General features: G+C 36.2%; 1 protein-coding gene across 6 annotated transcripts in view; it reads left to right on the forward strand.

Annotated features, from left to right (window-relative positions):
• RAI14 (retinoic acid induced 14) overlaps positions 1-26854 on the forward strand; it is a 157660-nt gene that overhangs the window by 44673 nt on the left and 86133 nt on the right. For 2 of the 6 annotated variants that reach the window (XM_031963962.1, XM_031963952.1), the window contains exon 1: positions 17514-17663. The exons of the other annotated variants lie outside the window; for them this stretch is intronic. The gene's annotated coding sequence lies outside the window, so the exon portion shown is untranslated. Of the gene's footprint in view, positions 1-17513; positions 17664-26854 lie in introns of those variants that run through there. 6 annotated transcript variants of the gene reach the window in all.

Consider the following 26854-nt stretch of genomic DNA (forward strand, 5'->3'; position numbering starts at 1 on the left):
TAGGTGATAAACAATATATTAATAAATTTATTTTTTTAATTATATGAGCAGGTCAGTGATCTTATAAAATGGCTTGGATTTGGTAGAAGGGGTTTTTAATCAAATTATGGCTGTAGAAGTATATGCTTTGCTTAGAAAGATACAACAGAAGAAATAGAATGTACTTTGGACTGTGTTTTTAAAATATTTTTAGTGATAAATTGCATCGGTTTTAAATTTTTTTAAATTGATAAACTGTTTCTAAACTGCTAGGGTAAAATTAAAGAAAGCCTGGAGCCTGAGGTATCTAAGATTAATTCATAGCACAAGTGTCATACTCATAGACAGCAAACTAGATAAAATTTAATTGGGAAATAGTTAAAAGTACAGTGCAGCATAGATAATGTTAATTTCAGGTTTTCTAAGTTAGTATGCAATCCAGAAACCCATTTCTGTTTGAAAAGTCAGTTCTAGAGAGGTTGAGGCTGGTTAACTTTTTTGAGCTTAGAAGTTCTGAGCTGCAGTGGGCTAAATTGATTGGTTATCTGCAGTAAATTTGGTATTACTATGATGAGCCCCTGATAGCTGGGACCAGTAATATGCCTAAGGGAAAGTGAACTAGTTGAGATTTGAAATGTAGCAGGTTAAAGTTTCTGTGTGATTAGGCTTGTGAGTAGTTAGTCTGTCCTTCCCACCTCGGAGAGATAGGGAAACTCAGTCTTAAGGGGAGAAAAAGATTTATAACCTTTTGATGAAGGCTCTATATTTCTAAAATTTGTACTTGTATGAAAATTTATAAACCTGAAGATAGATAAATGTTTAAAAGCATTTGTATAGGATCCTTCTGGTAATAATTAGAAATAACTCTTCCCCCTTTTTAGGGAGGGGGCTTCCCTCTGCTATGGATTATAACCTCCAAGAAGGGAGAAGGAAAGAATGGGAAGGGCAGGGGGTGAAGGAAGGATAGGGGACCCCTCTAGCCTTTTCACTTAGTTCCCCTGCTCAGTTGGAAACTGGGATTCACAATTGGAGCTTCCCCTAGCGAGCATCCCCGTTTCCCCCATAATGTGAAAGCCACCAGGGACAATTAACTATTCCCTCCATCCTTATTTAGGACTGGGCTTTGTTCCCTGTGATCTGCTACCCCATTTTTTGTTCCTACTTTGGGCTGAGCAAGCTCTCCTCTTGTAACCAATTTAACCAATTTTTTTTTTTTTTTTTTGGAGGGGGAAGGAAGAAGATGTGTGTAAATCTTCAGGTGAACCTGAAGAAAAAAAAGGGGAAAAAATCATATTGACAGGAGGACATCTAATACTTCAATTGACTGTACCACCATTATTTATTTTAAAAATATGGAATATTAATGTATGCAATAACAATTGACATTTATCTGATGCTTTACTTGTATTATATCATTTTATACATACACATATATATAATATATATTATATATATATTCCTTCATTACAAGGCTCTGAAATAGTACTCACCTTACTAGACTGACTTAACTTCCTGAGTCAAAGACTGTGCCTTATCTAAGCTTTCTCTCTTCTCCATTTCCTAACACTGGTTTCTGTACATAATGCTTTCTTTGTGACCTTGAGGAAATTATTTGATGCCTTTGAGTTTCAATTTCCTTTTTTTGTAAAATGAGCAAATTGAAATATATAGCTTCTGAGGTACCTTCTAGTTCTAGACCTATATATTTTCCTTTAATTTTCATCTAGATGTTATAATAAATATTATTAATCTTATTTGCTGTCTAGGAGAGAACATGGGGGAAAGGGAGGGAGAAAAATTTGAAACCCAAGGTTTTGCAAGGGTTTAAATGTTGAAAACTATCTTTGCATATATTTTGAAAATAAAGAATTATTATTTAAAAAATATATTTTTAATCCCTACCATTATCTCTTCTTACATGAGAACTGCATTCCTGTAATTTATATATTATTTTCTTTAACTTATTGATTACTTAGATAAATGTTATTGAATACTTGCTTGGTATTGAGTATTGTGCTATGATCTGCAAGCAAGATAATCTCTCCTCTTAATGAGCTTACATTCTCATTAAGAGAAGACAACATATAGAAGAGGAATTGAAAAAGGTTGAAGGGGGGAATAGGCTCCCATAGTTTGGAAATGGTGGTGGGGGTGACTCCAGGGGGCAAAGTCAAAAGATTGAGAGGGAGGGTAAGAGTGGGAGTAGAGATGAGCATGATGACAGAAGTGTGGTTTAAAAATGGTGGTTTGTGAATGAAATTTTCATGAAAAGTGGAGGTTTCTTTAACTCTCAGTTTACTCTTAGCCTACTTTAGTCCATGTATGTACTACATTGGAGCTTTCCAAAGATTTTTCTTGGGTGCTTGAAGTGGGAAGGGAAAAAAAATTACAAATTTTAATTCACAAACTATATGGTGTTTTGGCTAGATGCCATGGGAAAAATATGCAGTACATTGATTCAAGTTGTTTTGGTCATAAATTGATAACTTATGTTTATATAAATCTTTGAATATATGCTTTCATTTGCTTCCAATCTACCTGATCTTTATGCACAGACTTAGAAAATAAGTTGCTGGTGCTATCCCTGTTTTATCAGAGAAATTGAAGAATAGGGAAATTGTAGTTTATGACCAGCTTTTACCTATTACCTTAAGAAGAATTGAGGTAAGCTTTCTTGAACCCTGATAATACAGTGTCAGTATTGTTGTACAGTTCAATTGTTATATTCTAAGAAAGAGAAGTGTCTTTTTCTCCATTCTCATGAATAGAATATACTGAATAATGTACTGACCTGAAGTGAGAAGTTCAAATTCTGTTTCAACCCCTACATTCACTAGTCAGTCCTGTGACTCTGGAAAAGTCATTTAACTGTTATCTACCTCAGTTTCCCTAAAAAATGAGAATAATATTACCTACTCTTCAGAAAGGTTGTGAGAATCAAATGAGATAATATTATGTAAGAAGGATTTTGAGAATCTTGAAAAGTGCTCCACAGATATTATTATAGTATCATATATACTATTATAATAAATATTATTGTAATTACACCATACCACTTCTCCTCTCATTAGCCTGAGTAATTGGTACTGCTGAAATAGCATTGGGTTTGCTCTTATTTTCATTGGATTAGGACAATACGGAAACTACCCTTGACTCTTGGGCCACTCAGTTATTAGAATGGACAGTTCAGGGCATTTTTGAAGGAGTGCAATAATAGACATGCTTTTCCATGGTAATGTTAACCATCTTAATATTTAAATCATCTCCACATTTCTACACAAACCTGCTATTAGTAGGGGTGATGAGCTATTGAACTGTGTTTCTAAAGCTGCCTTAATAAAAGTAGAAAGAGCCTAGGGCCTGAGGAATTCAGTCAACAGGTCTAAGATGACAAAAGCTTAAAATTAAATGTTTAATAATTTAGTAATAATCTTGAGTAGTGAATAGGACCTGTGAGATAGGTTTCTCTGAAGTTAAGTCTCATACCTGAATATAAAACTTATGACTCCAGATTTTCCATTTGGGATGGGGAGCCTCTAGCCTCAAGATACTTGACTTTTTTGTTCTCTGGCCCCAAGAATCAGGATCATTTGATCAATACTGTTCTTTTTTCATATCTAAAAGGAAGTGAGGACACCATCTTTATAAAATAATAGGGGTTAATTTCTTTTTGATCACAGATCACTTTGTCAGAATTAAGAAGTCTAAGGATTCCTCAGGATAATATTTTTAAATGCACAAAACCTATAGAATTACAAAGAAAAAAAGGTTAATTTTTTTAATGTATATATTTTTTTCCCTATGCAAGTTCAAAGATGCTCTGAAATCTGTGTGAGGACCAATGGGGGTCATTGGATCGCAGGATAACAATTCCTGTTCTAGGTTAATTTTTGTTCAAAAACACTGTGATTCTTAATTAATTAATTTTTGGTGGTATTTTATTTTTCCAAATATATGCAAAGGTAGTTTCCCTCTGTCCTCCCCCTACCCAAGACAACAAGAAATCTGAGATAAGTGAAACACATGCAATTCTAAACATATTTCTATATTTGCCACGCTGCACAAGAAAAAATCAGATCAACAGGGGGAAAAAACACAAAGGAAAAAAAAACAATCACACAACAACATTGAAAAAGGAAAAATATACTTTGTTCCACTTTGAGTTTCCATGGTACTCTTTCTGGATGTGACTGGCATTTTCCATCCCAAGCCTATTGGAATTGTCTTGAATTACCTCATTGTTGAAAAGAGTTAAGTCCATCACACCTGATCATCACATAATCTTATTGTTACTGTGTACAATGTTCTTTTGATCACATGATTCTTGGATATCTAAGCATTTAATAAACATTCAGTTTGGATCAGTATGTCTCTTTTGCAGTCCTTTTTCCAGACTCAATTCAAAGCAGACAAGAATGTTTAAAGGTTTATATTAAAATCATATGGCTGCTTCTAAACCACTTTAGTAACCAGCAGGGCTTTAAAAAACACATTACACAGCTTAATTAAAAAAAAATTTCCCCTCCTTTCAAAACTCTATCTCACTTTGACCTGTTTAGAACATTAATTTGAAAAAGATATATTAGAAGATGAGGATAGTTTTTCAGGCAGGTGTTGGGAAACATCCAAGCCAGATAAACAAGCTTTACCTTGGTTAGTGCTAGTATTGTGAGGTATAATGGATGTACAGGGTGGACTAGCACCTCAGGTGTGAGGGCTGCCAAATTCTTTTCAGGGCTGCTTATCCAGCAACCCTTTAGTGTCTTCTTGGACATCTGTGACTCCAAAATTCTGTAGCGGGTGCTGTGGCCACACCCTAGTAAAACCATCTTCACAAGTGGGCTAAATCCGGTTGAGTGTATCAAATCCATCCATGAGTTAGGGGGTGTTTACTCCAAACATATGAAAACTTTCCCTGCTGGAATGGGCAGATGAGAGCAGTTTATTCCAGTGGCCATGAAGACAACTGAAGCAGATGCTGTGAAGTGCTTAGAGTGCTAGAGACATCAAAAAGGCCAAAATTATCCAATGAATCCCAGACCATCACCCTTCATCCCGACTTTGGTCTCACCCCTGGACTTCATTGATTCTGGAAAAGAGAATGAAGCTGACAACTTTGTGCAGCTCTGCCTCACTTAAAGATACTTTACAAACAAATTCAGATTTGACACTGTAATGTCAGTAGTCCTCTTTCAAAACAAAGTGAACTTTACTTATCCCTTAAGAGTATCTGCTGTTCTTTATCTTTATCCCTCGCCTCTCATTGCCTGTCTTACATTTCCTATAAGAAGAAGGCTAACAAGTTTTCTACTTAGAAATCATCTTTTTTCATCTCATTTCCTATTAAGTTGGAATGTTGTACAGAATGGATTCAGTTTTTGAGTGTCCCACGATACAGGTGAAATGGTGTACTGAGTGTCCATGCTTAATTCTGAGTCTATCCTTGATTAGTTCTCCCTAATCTTAGTGCTTCCCTTTGATAATTGTCTCCTCTTTATCCTGTATATATTTTTTAGTATGCAATTATTTATATATTAGTTCCCCCATTAGATGTGAACTCTGAGGGAAAGAACTGGTTTTTGCCTCTATTTGTCTCTCCAGTGTTCAGCAGGCTTTAATGTTATACATCAGAGAACTATTATTGGATCAGACTCAGACCATCTAGTCCAATCCTGCTTCCTGGAGAAGTGACCTGATTCTTGAAGGAAACTAGGGATTCTGTGAAGTGGAACCCATTCTGGTGGACAGACAGTACGTATACTTGGAGATGCGAGATAGTGTCTTGGGTGTTATCTCCTTCCTGAAGTAATATTATTACAATAATGATAACATTAATAACTCACCTATATGATATATATACATATATATTTATCTATAATATGTAAGTTTTATAAAGTTGTTATAAAGAAATCCAGTCTTTAAGAAGTTGACTTTCCTAAGATTGCATAGCTAAGAGTGGCCAAGTTTGGGATTCACATAGTAGGCACTTGATAAATGCTTAGTTGATTGACATCCATTGCTTACTCTGCTATGTGTTGCTTCTAAATCTCTGAAGATAGTTGTATTAGTCTCATGACTCTTATTCCAGGACTCAAAGTGCGGACACAGGACCTGGTTCACCAGGTGGTGATGTTCAGGGCAGGAGTGAGGACACAATTATTCATTGCTCCTCCTCCTTCAATCATAATTATTGGGAAGGCTGAAAGGGTGGCCAAAGTATTACAGTATGGGGGTGATTTTTGACACTTTAATAATGATACTGAATGCTCCTGTGCAAAGCACTTTTAATGCCTTCTCATTTAGCTTTTAAAGTAGCTTTCTGAGGTTCATTGGGCAGAATTTGTCATTCCTATTGGCAAATGAGGAAGCAGAGCCATCCAAGGTCACCCAGAGTGTTCCTGGTACAGGTAGTACTAATTCTTGGTCTTTGGGTTCCTGTAGGGTCCAGAACATGATGCCAGAGGAAGTAGAATAATGTAAAATGTAAACCCTTTGAGGCTAGGCACATTTTTATATCCCTAGAGCCTGTCAGAGTACAAAGCATCATAGTGAATGCTTAATAATACTTGTGTTGAATTCATCTTTAGAGTAGTGATTGAGATCTAAGTCGTATCTTCTGGGTTACTTTCCATCAGGGGACCAAACTGTTCACTTAATCTTGTTTTCCTAAATTCCATGACATGTGTCTGTCTGGACCTTTCCTCTTTCAGTATTATGAATTCTGAGAGCACCGTTGCCTTCTCCTAAGTTTGTCACTTCAAGTATCGCCTCATTCCATTTCATTATCATCTTTGTTTTTTCTACCTACTGAGATGAAATGCTCAGCAAAGCAAGAAAGGAATTTATTGGGTATGCTTTTAGAGAATGAATCTTCCAAATATGACTGTAAAAGTCAGTGTTTTTAAAATGAGATCTAATCTTCATTGTTAATAAGGAATTCCCGGTGAACAAAGTGCCTTTAGTGGTGAAGATCTTGCACTTAGAAGTATCTTGCCAATATTTTTCAAAATTCCCAAAGCTGGGATTTTTCAGAACAGGATCTTGAAATCAGATTTTCCTGATTCCAAGGCCAGCTTTCTTTCTTTCTTTCTTTTTTTTATTAAAGCTTTTTATTTACAAAATATATGCATGGGTAATTTTTCCAACACTTGACTCTTGTATAACCTTTTGTTCTGTATTTTCCCTTCCTTTCCCCCATCCCCTCCCCTAGCTGGCAGGTAGTCCAATACATGTTAAATATGTTAAAATACATGTTAGATCCAATATATGTATATATATATTTATACAGTTATCTTGTGGCACAAGAAAAATCAGATCAAGAAGGAAGAAAAAGAAAAATCAGATCAAGAAGGAAGAAAAAGAAAAACTGAGAAAGAAAACAAAATGCAAGCAAATAACAGAGAGAGTGAGAATGCTACGTTGTGTTCCACACATATGTTCCGCCCACCATCCTCTTTCTGGGTGTAGATGGCTCTCTTCATCACTGAACAAGTGGAACTGGTCTGAATCATCTCATTGAAGGTAGCTACTTCCATCAGAATTGATCCTCATATGGTATTGTTGTTGCTGTGTACAATGATCTCCTGGTTCTGCTCATCTCACTCAGCATCAGTTCATGTAAGCTTCTCCAAGCTTCTCTGAAACAATCCTGCTGGTCGTTTCTTACAGAACAATAATATTCCATAACATTCATATACTATAACTTGCTTAGTCATTCTCCAATTGATGAGCATCCACTCAGTTTCCAGTTCTTGCTACTACACAAAGAGCTGCCACAAACATTTTTGCACATGTGAGTCCCTTTCCCACCTTTAAGATTTGGGATATAATCCCAGTAGAAACACTGCTGGATCAGAGGGTATGCACAGTTTGATAACTTTTTGAGCATAGTTCCAAATTGCTCTCCAGAATGGTTGGAGCCGTTCACAGTTCCACCAACAATGCATCAGTGTCCCAGTTTTCCCGCATCCCCTCCAATATTCATCATTATCTTTTCCTGTCATCTTAGCCAATCTGAGAGGTGTGTAGCTGTATCTCAGAGTTGTCTTAATTTGCATTTCTGTGATCAATAGTGATTTGGAATACTCTTTCATATGGGTGGTAATAGTTTCAATTTCATCATCTGAAAATTGTCTGTTCATATCCTTTAACCATTTATCAAGTGGAGAATGGCTTGAACTATTATAAATTTGAGTCAATTCTCTATGTATTTTAGAAATAGGCCAAGGCCAGCTTTCTGTACATTGTGCCATCCAACCTTCCCACCTAGTTAGATGAAAAGAAGCTTAGCAGAACCCAAAGGCAGGAAGATATATACGGATTTGTGCTGATGTGTTCTAGAATCTCTTCCCTGTGGCTTCCATTGAAGTATGATTCCTGGTGGCAGCAGGGCTGGCAAATATCATAGGTGCTTGGGTTTCCACTAGTCAGAGTATGTAAGGGTAACAGCAAATATGACTAAGTCTGCTTAAAACGGCCTTTGGACAAAACAACCACCCCACTTCTCTGGTATTCAGAAATAGATTTTTGAGACTAGAGTATAATGAATGAGACTTACTTAGGGATAGTGTGGAAGGGGGAGCTTGGGGGCCTCAGTTATGTCTCTTTAGTTTGTATTGTTATATTCTAGAGAAAAGTGATTAAGAAAATTTTGGTGTTGGTACCAATTCTGCTCATTACCCAAGGAGCCAAGTCATTTGGACATCTATGAAGAGAGCCTGTGATGGGGTGGGGAAAGGCAGGGAGTGCGGGATTTCAAACACACACATACACATGCATTTAAAAACACAACACAAAATAACACAATAAATGACTATAAATAATCATATAATCACGTCAATTTAATGACATTAATATACTAATTATACCTTATATTAAGACATATGTATATACACACATATAAATATATGTATACACACACACACATAATTAGATAAGGAATCCAGGATCTACAAAAGCTGAATCCTTGGCTAACACTTTGTGTTTTCCTTGCTCCCATCAAGGCTAAAGATAGAGAAATTTTAGCAGTCAGACACTATAAGAACATGAGAGGGTGGCTTATTTTCCCAATTATTATTTCATGACAACTCTGCCAAGTTTATTTTTGAGGAAGATATATTTCTTTTCTCTATCTGGCTTGAGAGTCTTTAGTTCAGATCCCATGGGATCCCAAATCCCAGAACATTTTTTTGTGCAACTTTTCTTCACACAGTGCGACTCCTCTGTCCTTTCTTTTAGGGCTTTTTATTTTGAATGAGACATATCCTCCCATTGCCTTAGTCAAGACATAAGTCCCACCTTTCATCTTGATGATACCTATAACTCATTATTTATTTTCTGCCAATCCCTAAGTAATTGGCAAAGAAGACCAGAGATGTCTCAGAATAGCCAGTGTTGGAAGTAATGTGGAAAGAAAGGCACACTTGTAGCACTGTTAAAGTTGTGAATAGGCCAGTCTTTTGGAATAATGCTAAAGAAAGAAATGATTTAAAATATCCATGCCTTTATCCTTAATATTCATTTGCTAGACATATATCCCAAGGAGGGCAAATAAAATTAAAAGTCTCATATATGACAAAATACTCATAGTATCGCTTTTTTTGTGGAAGCAAAGAATTGTAAACAAAGCTGATGCCCATTACTTTCAAAATAACTAAACCAAAAGGCCAAGAAATATCCTAAGAAACAGTGAATATGAAGTGCTACATGAAATGATGCAAAGTTAACAGAACAAAGAAAAATATACACAACTATAACAATGTAAATGGAAAGAGCAACCACAAAATAATAAAAACATTCTCTAATTATCATAATCAAGCTTGGCCCAAAGAAGAAAAAAATATACCTCTTTCTCTTTAAGATTGAGGGATCTACTGGTGTGCCACATTGTCTATATTAATGTTTAGTTGATAAGTTCTTTAGTTTTGCTGACATGTTTTTTTCCCCCTTTTTAAAAAAAAATTTATTTGTTACAAGATAGGAAATCATTCAGTAGGAAAAGGAGATAGAAATTTTTTTGGAAATGAAATTTTCCCTTTGCTTTTTGTTTATTTTGGCTTCCTTAATTTTTAGCTATTAGACGTAAAGAGAAAACTACATAGCTTTTAGAAATTATTCATCTTAACTGGGTGCACAAAGTTGCTTCCAGAAGTCAAGTATTTTCTGGAGTAGATTTTCTGTCTTCATTTTCATCTGAAGTTCTCCTGGCTCACCTTCAGCCCCTAGCTTCCAGGGCCAATTATGCAGTTGTGCTCTTTCTGTGTGCAAGCGGTCCCTGCAGTTGAGTAAAAGATCCTTCCAATTGTTTTCTGACCTGGAAGGAAATTTGATCTGAAGCTGCTTCAGTGCTACTGATTTTAAGACTACCCCATCTTGCCGAAAATATGCTCTCTACATTTGGGCTTGGCATGTGTCTTAAAAAAAAAAAAAAAAAAAAAAAAAAACACCAAAACTTTTTTTTTTAAGTGTTGTGGTAGCATCGGAATGTAATTGTTCTGCCACCGTGTTTTTTTTCCCTGTCCATACAAGGGAGTTTCCATGCCTGGAATTTAGATTTATAATCCTTTCCTTGTTTTTGTAAGGCATCCTAATACACTTTTTAAAAAAAAGTAATTTGACCTTGACACAATTCATAATTTTTTCTCAAAATGTTAAAATTGACCACTTCCGCTGGCACTGACTATGAATCAGAGGAATGTGTGAATCTTCCAGTGGTAAAAGTTATTCATTAAGCTAAAAGGAGATCTTTTTTAGGCAAACAAATATGACATGCCACTTACAGGGCTGGATATTTTTGCTTTTTCTGCCCTTTTGCCTTCTTTTGGCATAGTTAGCCAATTACTAGATTAATGTACTAATGGTTGAAGAAATAGATTTAAATAAGTTTACATTTTGAAGACAGTTCCTAAACCTTGGGTCCTCAGTTTGTAGCAGAAAGATATAACTTTGTTATATTTGATGTAAACTTAAGTTTTTGTACCATTAGATTGTTTCTTGGAATTAACTTTCTGCCCGTAAGAAATATTTTTTTCTAATTTTCTAGATTTTTTTTAAAAAATTACATGACTTTAAAAAATTTATTATTGAGCATCAATAAAACCAGTATAAATCAATAAAATCAAATATTAATAAAAATATAACTTGCTTTGTAACTATTTACATTTAATTAATTAAAACTAATCCATAGAGGTGAAAGGTTATGCCCAGGTAACACCCTCAGCCAGGATTTGAGGCTAAAGCAGTCCTTGAATCTGGGTTCCCAGGACTCTTAGGCTAACTGTCTTTCCATTAACCCTTGTAACCGTTCTTTCTTCCCCCCTCCCCTGAGGCAATTGGGGTCACGTGACTTGCCCAGTGTCACACAGCTAGGAAGTGTTAAGTGTTTGAAGTCAGATTTGAACTCTGGTCCTCCTGACTTTAGGGCTGGTACTCTATCCACTGCGCCACTTAGCTGCTCTCTTGTAACCTTTCTTATCCAAAGACTACATGTAATTATGCCCTTCCCATCAACAACAACAAAATGACAAAATTGATTTTTTAAATAATATTTAGTTATTTTCAGTTGGGTCCATCTTTTAATGACCTCATTTAGGTTGTGTTTTCTTGGCAAAGATACTGGAGTGATTTGCCATTGCCTTCTCCATCATTTTACAGATGGGGAGACTTGCCAAGGATTATACAGCTAAACTTGCACTGCTAAAAGTATGTTATTTTTTACAGGATAGTTTATAGCAGTCTACATAGCCATAGCGGATACATGCTATTTTCTCTCATTCAGATGGGGAAAGAAGTAACTAACTCTTTGTGGAAGTACCACCCATCACCTTTATTTTATTACTAATAATATTTATCTTTTATATAGTGCTTTAAGGCTTGCAAACCATTTTATAGATCTTATTTGAGCCTCACAAATGATACTTGAAGGTAGATTATGGGGATGATTTCCCATTTTTACAAATCTGGAAACTGTTGCACAAGTGATTTACTCAATGTGACAAAGCTAGTAAGTGTCTAAGGATAATTTTGAACTGGTTCTTTCTGACTCCTGACCCAGAGCTCTCTCCGCTGTACCACCTAGCTGCCTCCTTTATGTAGTTAGAGGCAGAGCTGGAACTAAAACTGAAAACCTCAGAGATAATAATGTGTAGCTCTAGTGTAATAACAAGAAAACTGGGTTAGTTTTCCTAGGTACTGTCACTGAATAGCTGTGTGACCTTGGATAGACCACTTTATCTCAGTGATCATCTACAAAATGAAGAAGTTAATCCCAAATGTACTTTTAGAAGTTGGCACTCGAAAGCTTCTTGTCCTATATCATACTGTCATCCTCAAAGCAAGGTTCAGATTATTTACCATGTAATCATGTCTGTTGTGGTTGTAGGCATGAAAAAGGAAGTGTATATATATGTATATATATACATATACAAACATACATATAAAATACAGGTTGTTGGGAATCCAAGGGCCACCAAAAAGAAAAAGTCAGGTCATATCTTCTTCATTCAGCTCTTTTCATAGTACTCAGCTGAAATGTTTCCTCTTCTTCATCTTGTTCTGTTTTGTTTTTTTGGTAATCTCTTCTGATTAAGGCCAAGGAAGGCGAAAAGAATGTCATCTGGGTCTCTGAAGTGATTATAATGACTCCCTCTTAGGAAATAAATCAGTCTTTTGTCGTGTTTGTTTGAGCTGAAAGCCACAGTGCAGACAGGAAATACTCTAGTCTATGAATTTGTCTCCAAGAAAAAAAAATCAAAAGCTTTTCAAGAGAATGGGGGTCAGAGATGTAGTGGGGAAATACATTTTTTTTTAGTCCTACATGTGAAATGTGTACAGATTTATATATAAGTGTGTTTCTATTTTGAAAGAGAAATTAGAGCATCTAGTATGCCAAATTACTTTTCAATTTGTCAAAATATAAATTTGTAAATATTTATTTAAATCACCACCTGGAAGACTTGGATTCAAGTCTTTTTTCTAATACATGCTGGCTGGGAGAATCTGGTCAAGTTACTTAAACTCTCAGTGCTTTAGCCAGACATGTAGAATAAATAACAGGTGTGTAGCACTCCCCAGGACACCTTGAATCATATTAAGTGTAATTAAGAGATATTTAATAAAATATACAAAAATGCAATAGCATACAATACCATTAATATGTTATTTTTCAAGTAATGTGCAGCCAACATGGATTCTTTTATACAGTTCATTGTCTCCTGCTTTCAGTTTAAATTTGACACCCCTTACTCTAAGCAATTTTGCAATACTATAGAGCAGGATTTCTTTCACTTGCAATCTCTTTTCACCTGAGAAATTTTTACATGACCCAGGTATATAGGTATATAAAATATGTATAGAAATCAAGCATTTATTGATAATAAACTATAAACACATTCAATTACATGACCCTATATGAGGTTTAAACCCACAGTTTAAAAAGCTTTGCTATAGAGAAGGTGCTGACCCAAAACTCATTCTATTTAATTGAACCATATTTTGAAAATAATAAAACATTGAAACTGGAAGAAATCAAGTTTTCATTATTTTGTAGTACTGTAAAAGGATAATCCATTGCAAGAATTATGATACTAAAATAGGCAATCTGCCCACTTCTGCTGAGCACCCCCTTAAAAAATGACAGAACAAAACAACTGTGTATAACTGGTTTCCTGACACATAACTGTTTCTTTAGAAAGCATGTTTTTTCATTAGCAAATGCCTTGGAATTTTATTTTTGAACATGTTACCATGGTTTTATTGTACCAAACTTTACATCAAGCTTCAATTAAGGCAATTTTTTAAAATGCAAACGAAGATAAAAAGATTGAAAAAAAGAACAAGGGATATTTAGCTATGAATTGGATCAGATTAGATCCTCTTGGTTAAAAATATTACTGATTTATGATTAACAGGTCTATTAAGGCATGCTTTGACATAGTGAATAGAGCTGGCCTCAAGGTCAGAAAGGGGCATCTAGGTGACACAATGGATAGAGTACAGGGCCTGGAGTCAGACTTACTTAGCTGTGGGACTCTGGACAAGTCACTTAATTCTCTTTGCCTTGGTTTTCTCATCTTCAAATGAGCTAGAGAAGGAAATGAGAAACCTGTCCTATATCTTTGTCAAAAAAATAAAAATAAATCCAAATAGGATCCACAGTTGGATGTGAATAAAAATAATTGAACCACAACTGAGTCAGAAAGATCTTAGTTAAGTCTTGCCTCTGGCATATTTTGGTTGACAAAATATGACTGAGCAACTTATTTGACTATACAGTGCCTCAAGTAACTCTCTTAATGATACAAATTATAGAATTATAGCCATCTGTGTTAATAGAGAAGGAATTAATAGAGAGGTTATTGAAATGAAACCACTGATCATTTTGATTGTGATATTTTGTTTTTTTATTGAGCTTTAAGGTTTGTCATGTAATTGCTTCACAATTGAGGGTGACTGATTATATGTATAATCTCCATTTTGTGGATGAAGAAACTGAAGTTCCTCATTTGAGAGAAATCTAATAAATGAATAAGCTAAGAAATCTTTCAATTCAAAAACTACTGCTGTTTTCACCAAACTATTGAGTAAGTTCAACTACCTTTTGCTAAATCAGTGTTTATAAAGTCCTTCAAAAAATTTTTTTCTGTTTTTTTAAAATTGATCTTTGAAAATTTCCCTATTTGTAGAACATGCTTTTAATGTAGCATAGTGTGGTTTGACTAGCATTTAAATGGTAATTAAAGTAGCAGCATTGGATTATTGTTTTTTTTTTTTTCTCTTGATGGTAATCAGATCTGGTGGATAGGCAGTTAATATTCTGGGTTTTTGTTCATCAAGGGGAGAAACAGATGGTGATTTATGTACCCTACATACTAAAGGAGATGTTCTATGATTCCTTGCTGTGCTAATGAATGACTTAATGCTGTAGGTGGATGGCTTCCTGGGGAAAATACAACTTGACCTCTGTGCTCTTTGGTGAGGAAAGGCATCTCCCTTCTTGTCTCCCCTTCCTCTCTCCCAAACAGACATCTGAGTAACAGAAACTCCATTTGAGCTGTATATCTGGTCACTGCACAGAAGCTTTCACTTCACAGACATGGGCAGTTCTTATCTCATGAAGAAAAAAGTTAATGCTTATGTAGGGATAGAGATAAAGATTGGATTGAGATAAGAAGCTTATGAATAAGGAAACTCACTCTGCCAGTGCATGTCAGCACTTTCTCTGCAACCCATAGTCTTAAAGTCTAACAGGCAACAACAACTCAAGAGCCCTTAAGTGACCTGCATAAGGTCAAAGAGCCAGTATATGTCAAAAGAATGAAAAGAGCTCATCTTCCTTGCCCTGAGTTTTTTATTCAGTATACCATATCACATGTTAGATTCATGTAGCAGTCAGAATTTGTTTTTTCATGTTGAAGAAGTTAGTAGGACTGGCAATAGGTGTAGACAGTGGCCTACATAATAGAACTAAGGGCTCCCATCACAAAATTATTTACACTGCCACTGGTCACAAATTTTCCACCTACTCCAAATTTCTAAAATCAATTATTTGTTTCATTTGTGGCTTTGAAGGTTCCTATGCTAGTCTTACCCACTGACTAATGGCCAAGTCCACTTAAAAGAGTTTTCTGGGGACTGTTAGATAAGGCAGCTAATTAAATGATCATTAATGTGTTTTAAGTTGATTCATTTCATGGAATATTTATTGAATATCCATGGGAAACTCAAATGAGCAGCTTTTAGAAGTTTGACATACAGCATTCCATTTGCTCATCTGGGTCAGAATACTTGCAAACATCAAGAGTGCTTTGATGAAAATGATGGAGAAATTCAGAAGCTGCTAAATGAAAAACGAGAATTTCATGGGATGTACCAGCAGAATAGTTCATCCATCTCTAAGAAGGCAGCATTTAACTCCATCAAAAGTATAAGACAAGTGGATCTTAGATACAGGATTCTTGGCTCAGTAAGAAGGCAAGTGAAATTCATTTTTTTATGCAGAGAGTAACAATCTGAAGCTCTTTTATGATGTCCTGAAGGCTATTTATGGGCCAAAACCCTATGTTGCATCTCAACTACTCAGTGCTGATGGAGTCATATTAATTGGTGATCAGGACATGATCCTGGAGATTTGGACTGAACATTTCCATAGGATTCTCAACAGATAACCACCAATCGATGTTGAAGCCAGTAGCTATTTACCTCAGGTTGAAGTCATTCTCTTCTTAGCTGATGTTCCAACTGAAGAAGAGATTTTGAATGCCAAATTTTGAACACCTGGTGCTGATTACATTCCAGTTGAGATTTACAAGGTGGGGGAGAGGGAATCTATTGTTCATACAAAAGCTGACTGAAATTTTCTATATTGCACATCAGTCTCATAACAGCAGGTTTGCCTGGGTTCTGAATAATAGATGATGCTCTTGTGCTTTCCCAGGCACCAATGGAGTGAAACAAGGCTGTTTTTAGAGTGATGTTTTCAGTCATGTTGTCAAAGGCCTTCAATAAGGACAAACACAGCATCAGGGTCAGCTACCACAGATGGTAAATTCTTCAACTTTAAAAGACTTCAGGCCAAGACTAAAGTAGAAAGAATATTGGTGCATGGATTTTTGTTTGTTTGCAGATGTTTATGCACTTGTGCAGCCTCTGAAGTTGAGATTCAACAAAGTATGGATCAGTTCTCTGCTGCTTGTGCTAAATTTGGCCCAACAGTCAACACCAATAAATTAGCCAGCATCTCGTCATCCATATGTGGAATCATCAATTATCACAAATGGAGAAGTTTTGCATTTTGTGGATAATCATTTATCTCGACACAGTATACTTTCTAGGGATATATACACTTATAACAAATGGTTGACACATGCATTGCCAGAGCTAGTTCATTGTTTGGAAGACTCCAAAGAAAAGTGTGGGGGAGATGCCAAAATGAAGGTGTGCAGAGCTGTACGCCTGTGAAACCTGGACAGTATATTAGCACCATGCCAGGAAATGGAATTGCTTCCATTTGAATTGTCTTAGGAAGATTCTGAAAATCATCTGACAAGACAAGACACCAGACACTGAGGAGGTCTCTTCTCAAACTAAACCTCCAAGTATTCGAGCTTTACTGAAGAGAGTGCAACTCTGTTGGGCTGCCCATGTTATTTGAATGCCAAAGATATGCTTGCCAAAAAAAAAAAAAAAAAGATTATTTTATAGAGAACTCACACAGGGCAAACACTCGCATGATAATTAGAAAAAGCAATTCAAGGAGACTCTGAAGGTTTCTCTAAAGAACTTTGGAATTGATTGTGTGACATGAGAGACATTAGCACAGAACTGCCCAGCATGGTGTGCCCTCATTGGAAAAGATATTGTGCACCATAAACAAAGCAGAAATGTAATAACTCAAAATAAATGTGAGATGAACAGAGTTAGAGAATCCACCCCAAATGTTCTTATAGACTATTTATGCCTGGTTCTTCATAAAGCATTCCAGGATCATAGTGGTCTGATCAGCCACAGTCGGACACACTATAACTTGACTCTAACATTGTGATGTCATTTTGTTCCTCTTTGAGAACCAGCCTGGTTGGGGAAGACTTACATAAGACAATGAGCAGCATAACACTGTTGTACTGTTAAAGTACTAGCTACAAATATTCAAGCACCAACATGTAAAGGAATGGAGAGATCCAAGACAGGTAAGTTTTATTTAAGCACGAGGTGAGGAGGAAAGGGAAGCAAAGGAGCCTGAGAGTTGAAGAGATTGTAGAGATACTTTATCCATTGTACATTGACTGCTCCACTCTTCCTGATACAATCTGAAGATACAATCAAGTGCTCTTGTATATCCCTGACTCTATCTTGGTTTGAATGTGTTGGTGGGCTTAGTGACCTAGCATGGAGGGGAACAGAATTTACTCTAAACCTTCTCCTGAATGAGTTAAAAGGCACCATAACAAAGGCTACTTTTCTTGGGCTGATTCTTTTGTGATAACTTCCCTTAGTGGTGGTACGATAGAAAGAGCACAAATTTCTGAGGTCCCAGGACATGGGTTCAGATGACACCTCAGATGCTTCTCTGTGTAACCTTGGACAAGTAAATCACTTATCTATCCTAAACTGGCCTTTCCTCATCTGTAAAATGAAGTGGGCAGTCTAGTTGCCTTCCAGGTCCTTTCAATCTTTAGAGCTTGGATCTTGCCTTTCCCAAACTGCCACAGTAGATCAGGGTGACCAGTCATGTGGAATGTGACATAAGCTGTCCTGTGAGTTGGCTTGTAATCTTTTTATTTTCAAACCCTGGTGACCATGTTTGTCTTTACTATACTCTGATGCTTCATTGCGGCATAGCAGGGACCCTTGTTCTCAAGGACCAGGCCAGCATGGTATAAAAACTCTGACAAAGTCTTCCCATATTGGAAGGACTTTAATTATGGCAGTTACTAAATTCAGAGGAGCCTTTCACCACACTGAAGGAGGCAAAGGATTGTTTGCCACTGCAAAGTTTTCAAAGAGAGAATTTAATTACCATTTTACGGGACAAATGGCTTCATCCATAGCAATCAAGTCATGGCTTCTTGAAGTGATGAAGAAATAAGTGTTTAGCTTTTCATATTTTCATAGATGTCTGATCTTGACGTACTCTGTAAACTCCTTAAAAACAAGTGCTTTTTGTTTTGTTTTTTGTCTCCAAGGTTTATGAGATTTAGCACTAGCAGGCCTTTAGAGATCATCTACTCTTGTAGTTTTTGCTCTCAAGATCCATTTACATCCTTTAAAATTATTAAAGGCTCCCAAACAGCTTTTGTTTAAATAGGTGAACTGTATCAGTGTTTGCCATATTAATAATCAAAATATCTTAGTATTATTATGAAAAGTTTTGATCTCTTGGACCCCCTGAAAGGGTTCCCAAGACCATAGGACTTAAAAATTCTATATTCTTCCTCTTCTGTCTCAATGACTCATTTATGCTATCATTCACCCACTAGAATTATGAGCTAACTTTATATGGTAGGGACAGTGTCTTACATGAGCATTTATTTCTCCATCTCCTAGGACTTTTTCTACCCTTCCTAAAAAGGGCACTTAATAGAAATGTTTGTTTAATTTCATACCCATGCCTCAAATAGGTGAGGATATTATGTGTTGATACACATACTTTGGAGGAACAAGAGGAAAATTCCCAGACTATCTGCAAATCTTCAAAAGTGAACAAATAGGAAAAAAAGAGAGATTATGTAGAATTGGCAGGATCTGGCAACTTATTGAATATAAAGCAGAGGAAAAAAAGGCAAAGGTGATTGAAGTTTCAAGCCTAAGACTAATACCATCATCAGAAATATGGGGGATGGATACGTCAGGTATTTGGGGAAGGAGTATATGGAGAGGAGATAGGGTCTACATAATGTATAGTAGAATGCTCTTTACAGTTTTGGACAGCTCCCATTTTTAGAAATAACCTTCTTATATTGAACTGAAATCGCTAACTTTTTGGTTGTTTGATCTCTTTTGTGTAGCGTTAGTGAAATACTTAAAGCTAGCTATCTTGTTTCTAGGTTCCCCACTCAGAGCCTTTTCTTTCTTGATTAAGCATTCCTTTTCAAAGTTAGAGAAAATACTTGTAAGCAATGTGTTAAATAAAGGAATGGAAATCATCATGTCTCATTTCTCTCTTTTATGAAAGATACTACAGTATAATGGAATGAATACTAATTTAAGAGTTAGAAGGTCTGGATCTGAATCCTAACTGGGCTATTTTGGTCAAACCACTTCATCTCTTAGTGTCTCAGTTTCCTCACTTTTAAATCAAGGTGTTAAATGCACTAGACCAGTCCTTTTCTTTGTCCTTTAAAGGTTATTAATAGTTTTGTTAATATGTTTGTTTAACATTTTTTTGTAGCTTCCTTAAGATGAAAACTAGCTTTCTTTCATCTTTCCAGACAGTAGGTAATCATATTAAAGGAATCATCTACTAAAATTTCCAAATGTCTGGATTGTAAAGGTACAATTTCCAATTAAGTTTATGTACTGAGCAACTAGAGTAAGACTCATATTCTGAGTTCAAATCCAGCTTCAGGCACTAGCTGTGTGACCTAGACAAGTCAGTTAACCCTATTTCCCTCAGTTTCCCCATCTGTTAAATAAGCTAGTGAAGGAAATAGTACACTGCTCCAGTGTCTTTGCCAAGAAAACCCCAAGTGGAATCACAAAGAATCAAATACAACTGAGAAATGACTGAACAGCTATAATAACCTGAAAAATGATAGGAGAGAGATGTTAAAATAGAAGATAATGGGAATCTGTTATTGAACACTTATTTATAGAAGTCTATCATGGTGCTTTAGAAGAAATCCATAAAACATTAAATGTGTTTTGTTTGAATGTCTCTGTGCAAGGCCTTGTACTTGGTATTTGGAGATATTGTAAGGATTTTAAAGATATATAAACTATGCCCCTCTTCATCAAGGAGTTTATAATTTTATTATAATGTACATAATCAGTACCAAAAGAGTATCAAAGATAAAAGCTTTGAGACAACATTCTAAGAGAAATTCAGGGGAGGGAGGGAGGGTTTCCTGTGGCCTAGGTATTCTGGAAAGATTTCACAGGCAGTGAAATAGTTTCTCTCCTCAAGAAGTTTACACTGAAGTTTGAAATACAAAAGTCATTCACAAGATCATAAAGAGCTAGAAAAAAAAGACTGAAATAACATAAAATGTAACTCCTTCTCTCTTGTAATAGTTGAAGAAACTGAGTCTCAGAAAAGAGAAATAATTTACATTTCAGACTCGAGATTCAAAACTGGGCCCTATGATTCCAGATCTTTTCACTGCAAGAATTTTATTGAGGACACTTTAAAAGTAACATATTAACAAGTGTAAATAAGCAAACAATGATACAGTATATGTATAGAATTTTGTGAATGCCCTATCTGTGTCAGAGTGGAGAGGTAGATAAAAGATCCTCTAATCAATCAACTAACATTTTTTAAATGAGCTAGGCAACCAAAAAGGGGATTGGAGTGGGTGCAGACTTGGGCTTAATTCAACACAGCAAATAGTTGGTGACTTAGAGAAGTGCTCTCCTATGGATTTATCTGTTTTGGGTATACTTTCATGGGAAAATATTTCTGTTCTAGGCCATAGTTTTGCTTTATTTAAAAAAAAAAATTCTCTTAATTTCTCTTCATGTAATGGGATATAGTTTTATTACAATGGGGTTTAAGTTCACCCAATATATTATTACATCTAAACCATTAAGTTTCTATGATCAAGTTTCTTAGTATTTTTCTCAAACTATCCATTTAATGAATCGTTTTAGAGATTCTCTTGACAGTTTGTATTCCTAAACCAGCCCAATAGTTCTCAGAATATCCTTAAATAGTCAGAACAGACACTAGTTAGACTTGGATATTAACCCCAGATTTTTAGAGTATGAGGAAACTGCGTAAATGAAGCATTAGGTCTTATTTGTGAATAGCAATTGTTAAATGGATTGTGGGCCTCATGGTGACTGTATCTGGCTGAGAAACCTGAACAGTGATTACTCTATATGGTTTTCAGTCAAGTGGTTTCGCTCACTGCTTGACTCACAGTGATATGGTGTAACCATGTTTATAGAAGTAAAAAACAGTTGCCTAACAGTAATAATTGGGGAGCAGGCCAGGCAAAAAGCCCTAGCTTTGAAAACTAACATTTACAACAATAATTAACCCCATTTACTTGAGAATTAGGCTAGAATACCTGATATAAGATATCACTACCTGTCACAGAATTCTCAGTTTCTATACTGTTTCCTTTCACCTCTGTTAAGGTGATTTGATTATTTGTTAATTTGATGATTGTGTTAATGATGAGGGTGAAGCAGAGAAGATTGCTTTTAGGACTTTAAAGGGATGTGTGGCAAGGACCTAACAACAGAACTTTCCTAACAAAATATTATCTTGGTGGACCTTCACTAGATTACCTAAGAGATCAGGAAAGGAAGTTCTTCCTCCCAAAAGTAGAGCCTTGAGTTCTTTGGGAAGGGTTCTTAGAGACTATCTGGTTCCACTCCTTATTTTGCACATGAAGCGATTAAATGACTTGAATAAGATTACGCCAGTAGTAGTAAGTGGCAGAGTTGGGTGGGATTTGAACTCAGTGACTGGGGCTCCAAGTTCCTTAATTGACGTGGAAGATGCTATACATTGTGCTTTGTATAGAAATATTTAATTGAATTAGCTTTCTGAAGAAAATGGATTGTTCTTTTTTAAAAAATTCATTTTCAAATTGCATTTACATATAGTGTTGGGCTAGCTTCAGTACAGAGCAAGTAAAATAGCCATTAGTTTCTGCTCTGAAGGGATAGTAGAAAATTGTACTTTTGAGGGAGCTTGAGAACTGAAAGAAGTTTAATATCTACAACTCCTGTTGTTTTGGTGATGATGATGATGATGATGATGAAGTTATTTGTGTAAATATGTTTGAGTTCCTCTATTGGCAGCAAGGAAATCTTGTAGATCCAAATCTGGTGGGATGAAGAGTAATTAAATATATGTGAAAATTGAGGACCATTGAAGGCGCTGTATGGTTGTGTTATATGGTCCACTATTGCTTTCAATCTTCTTCTTTCTTCTTTTTCTGTATTTTTTACCCTTGTTTTTCCTGATATCATGGCTTCTGTCTCCATTTTCTTCCCTGACTTCTTCCTGCCTCTTATATCCACACATTTGTGCAGTTCTGGTCCATTCTTATATCTCTCTGAAAAACTGGTGAAGGTACTGAAGATAACTGAGGCACCTCTTTAATTTGGGTTCCTAATTGATTTTGTGCTGCTGCTGCTGTTTTTCTTAAGCAAAGTTTGAATTAGATTTCAGGGTTTTTGATTTGCTTAAAGGAAAAGATGAAGAACATGGAATTTTTAGTTCTTGTCTGTTTCTCTTTGTGAGGGTAGGAAATACTTTTTTCCTGCATCAGTAAGCCGTGCCCAAAGAGAACTTAAAAACAAAACAAAACCCATCATTTAACAAGCATTTATTAAGCACCTTATTTTTTGCCAGGCAACATTCATGTTGGGCACTGAGAATAAGTACACAGACAAAAATGACAGTCTTTTGTCTTGGGGAGCATATATATATTTGGGAAAAACATGTATACATGTTGTGTATGTTGTTTGTGCAAAAAAAAAAAAAATTAGAAGATAAGTAATTGGGGAAGGCCCCCATTGAAGATGTGATTTCTGAGCTGGTTTTTCAAGGAAACTAGAAAATCTTAAAGATGAAGGTGAGGGGAACTGTATTCCAGGTATAGGGATGGATATGGAATGTTGGATGTGAGGAACTGAAAGAAGGGTGGTTTGGATGACCCATAGAGGATAGACCTGAATTTTAACTTTATCCTTGAAAAACTTCTTGCTATAATTCCTATGATTCTATAGCCACCACATTCATTAAATTTGAGGAGTAGAAGAAATTAGAGGAAATAGTGTGGAAAGAGGAAATCTTAACTTCCTACTACTTGTGTATCTTTTGGATAAAAGAACAACTAAAAATTTAAATCCTCCTCCACAGTCCTTGAGTATAATAATAAACGTCAAGAGTTTATTATGCCCTTACAGAGAGGGGAGTAGGATTAGGTGGGAGAGAAGGAGGACTTAAGCTCTCAGAGAAAAGCCCTTCCTCAACACTATTATCATTTTTGTGTGTGTATCTTGGTATAATCTTTGTATATGTTTACATATACATATACATATCTATGTATACACACACGTATACACTCTTCCTTGGAATGTCTGGCATGTTCAGGAAGACCTAACAGTGTGAGGACTTGTGGAACACTTTATAGGGCTTCTCATCTCCCTTTGGACACCACCAAGCTGTTGCTTTGTGCAGGAGCCAACCCCCTAGTAAAACCAGCAGATGGGCTAAACCAGGTTGAGGGAAATCTACTGGCTAATACCTGTTGATGAATTAGAGGGATGTCTATCCCAACAGGCAGAGGCTTTCCCTAGTAGAATGGGCAGATGAGAACTGTTCCAAAAGCCCCGAAGATAGCTAATGCAAGTGCTATGGGGAGCTTGGAGCTCAATCAAGGATCAGAGATGCTGAAGTCATCCATTGCATCTTGGATCATTGCTAGTCATCCTGACTTTTCTTCTGCCACTGGACTTTGATAATTTTAGATGGGAGAGTAAGTCTGATGACTTTGTATAATTCTGCCTCACTTAAATCCAAATCACATACAGATCAAGACATGACACTGTGTTATCATTGAAAATGAAGAACAACTACAACTTTGTCTTTCCTATTAGAATACAAGCTCCTTGAGAGCAGGGACTGCCTTTGTATCCTGGGGCACCTATCATTGAACCTCCTTCTCTTAGTAGGTGAGGAATTAATGCTTTTTTAATCCATTCATTTATCAGGTATTTGAAAGACTCTTATGTGGGAAAGGATTAGACTTAAGTCTTCTTTTTCTTCATAGCAAGGAGACTTTAGCTTGAGGTCAGGAAGAAATTTCCCAATAGGGCTATCTTGGGATGTATATTAGTCTCTCCCTCACTGGAAGTCTCTCAGGAGTCTGGAAAAAACCAGACTCTTTTGTATTGTATGGTAGATTGTGTCTTGCTCAGGAATAGATTGGACCTTTGATGGCCTTTCTGCTCCATGATCTCCTTTACTCTTGGGAGTGAGTATATTTTGATGATGATCATCATCATCATTTATATTTCAGTGGCATTGTTGGTTAAACACTGTTCACATCACCCCTCTGGGGTAGGTAAGTGTAAGTGTTATTGCTCTCTTTTAACGGGAGATCTGAGATACTGAATGATTTGCTTACAGTTGTGATGACACTAGTTAAGTGCCAGGACCTGAACCCAACTCTTCCCCTAAGCCCAACATTCCATCCACTAATCAAAGCTTTTTTTGGAGGAATAATAGCTGGAATTGCTTTGGCAGGGTTCTAGGGTCTTCTCCCAGGAGAAGTGTCCTTTTGTTTGCCTGCAACAGATATGCATAACCTTAATTTGTATTCAGTTTCCTTATATACTCAGCAAACTTTGTCTAGAAAAGTGATGAATTCCAGTGCCGAAATTAATAAGATGAAAGGTGTTTATAAATTTCTGTTGAGAATTATTCTGTGTCTAAGGGAGGGATGGAGGGAAGAGAATGTTACTTTAAAGGACTGGTTGGTTTTTATTTTTATTTTATTTTTTTATGAGCTTACATGTAAACAGTGTAATGGGTTTTTATTTTATTTTACTTTTGTATACCCTGGAGTAAATGAGATTTATTTGCTTTGAGGACCTGGAAAACATTAATTATTTTCTTTTCTACCCCCACCCTCCCAACTGAGGTTGCTATTTCCATAGAGAAATAACATCACTGCTATGGTCACCAAAGAAATTAGCATGATGAGGTGTTGCATAGACTTGTGTGTGTGTGTGTGTGTGTGTGTGTGTATGTCTTTGAGAACATGTGTTCATTTAAGTATTTTTGCATGTCTTTGGGGGAAATGGAATTTTCAGTTTTGATGAAAGCCAGCTAGACTACATTTTGAATGTACCATTTTCTCCTCCCCACTCACCCTTTTCCCTTTTGGAGGGAGGAAGCTGTAAAAAACACTTTGTGAGAATAGCATGATTTGAAACAAAGAACTTGACTTGCCAATAGGAAGCAGAGCCTTAAGACAAGTGAGCTGTAGAATCCCACTGAGCTTGCCACCCTCCTTAAGCAGCCCTCCTTTGGTTTCTGTGTTCATTTTGTTACACCTCCTATGTGCCAAGGAAGGAACGAGGGGCCCCACTGAAGATGTCAAGCCTTTGTGTGAGGAAAGCTTTCCTTAGCATTATACACCAAGACTCCTTCCTAATTAGTATAGATGTGAACAGAGCTTGTAATAATGAGCCCTGGTTCCCATTTTGTAACCGCTCTGGACTGTATTTTACATTCCTGACCTGTAATGAAGTTGTTCCCAAATTCAGTACCACCCCCTCTCCTAACCCCACCCTCCCCCCACCTCATTCTTCTTCTCCCAGTAGGGGAAAATGTTTTCTTGAGATGGGCTGAAGGCCGAACAACAACAATCAAACATCCCCCCTCCCTGTCACTTTTTAAAATACTTGAGTTCTTAGAGGTGGAAATGGTCATGGGGGAAATTACAGTAGAGAAAGAGTAGAAAGACTACTAATTCTCCTTCCTTTTCTTCATCATGTTTATATTTGTGCTTAAAAATTTTGAATGAATACTTGTTAGGAATAAATAGTGGTGATGAGTTGGATATTTGAAAGAGTACTTTAGTGTTTTATAAAACATTTTATGCAATATCTTCCACTCCCATTTAAGTAATATTTAAAGTTTGTTGTGAGATATGTCATAGTTGTATGTCATCTCGTTGAGTTCAAATCTGGCTTCAAATAATTACTAGCTGTATGACTCTGGGAAAATCACTTAACCCTGTTTTCCTCAGTTTCTTTATCTGTAAAATGAACTGGAGAAGAAAATGATGGCAAACTGCTCTCATATCTCTGCCAAGATAACTCCAAATGGGGTCATGAAAAATTGGACGTGACTGAAAAGACTGAACAACAATAGATGTCATGGCTAAAGTTTACTGTGAATTTTGAGTGCTTTCAATTAATTTGAACTGCACACCAAGACACTGAAGTAGGTGCTGGAAGTTAACCATCTTCAGTTTCCTAGATGAAGTGAAGTGACTTCCCTGAAGTTAGATGACTAAGAAGTGACAAGACCAAATCTCATGACATCAGATCCAGTGATGTGTCTCTAAACCATGTAAATGACTAAAAAAAAGAAGTTCAAAAGAGCTATGGACTCTTTCTGCTGGATGTTTTTGCCTCAGGGTATCATAGATAAAGATGCTAAAAATGAACTGCCATGTATTCCAGT

The sequence above is a fragment of the Sarcophilus harrisii genome, chromosome 1 (assembly GCF_902635505.1).
Source record: "Sarcophilus harrisii chromosome 1, mSarHar1.11, whole genome shotgun sequence".
Lineage (NCBI taxonomy): Eukaryota > Metazoa > Chordata > Mammalia > Dasyuromorphia > Dasyuridae > Sarcophilus > Sarcophilus harrisii.